Source organism: Homarus americanus, unplaced genomic scaffold (assembly GCF_018991925.1).
Source record: "Homarus americanus isolate GMGI-L3 unplaced genomic scaffold, GMGI_Hamer_2.0 scaffold57965, whole genome shotgun sequence".
Classification (NCBI taxonomy): domain Eukaryota; kingdom Metazoa; phylum Arthropoda; class Malacostraca; order Decapoda; family Nephropidae; genus Homarus; species Homarus americanus.
The window spans coordinates 4,485,614-4,486,207 of NW_024725031.1; the positions used below are offsets into that span (position 1 = coordinate 4,485,614).

General features: G+C 40.1%; 1 non-coding gene across 1 annotated transcript; it reads right to left on the reverse strand.

Moving 5' to 3' along the window:
- Nucleotides 1–244: 244 nt before the first annotated feature.
- On the reverse strand, nt 245–328 carry Trnal-cag. Its single transcript has one exon. It is a non-coding gene; the product is annotated as a tRNA-Leu (tRNA).
- Nucleotides 329–594: the final 266 nt, after the last annotated feature.

Consider the following 594-nt stretch of genomic DNA (forward strand, 5'->3'; position numbering starts at 1 on the left):
ACAGATAGCCCTCGAGGTGACCTCAATATTGAAGGTCAAAGGTCACTGGTCATCTGTGGTTCCTCGGAATAATAACAGAAATAAATTAGTGTTTTGAAGACTAAAAATATAAGGTCAGTTTATTATTACACTTCACTTTACTGCAAAATCTTGTCAACACTGCACGAGTAGACTTAACTAATACGATTTAATATTGGTTATTATTATCCTAATTTCAACATTTTCTACGTTACAAAACCAACAATGTCAGGAGTGGGATTTGAACCCACGCCCGGAAGACCGGACTGCGACCTGAACGCAGCGCCTTGGACCGCTCGGCCATCCTGACTCATACACTGAATTTATCAATGCATTTAAAATTTCTTTCTAAGCATTTATGGTTTCAAACGAACACGATTTGAAACATTATACACGCGTGAATTCTCTTAACGAACCCACCGATACAAGTGACTCCAATGTTCGAATCTCTGAACCCCATGTCATGAAACTCTGAAATACTCAATTAACCGAGAAAGGAAACGAAGCCTCGAAGAGAGAACTCGTGATGACTGAAACCTCGCAATGGACAGTAGTCATTGAGGAGAGAGATAGTGG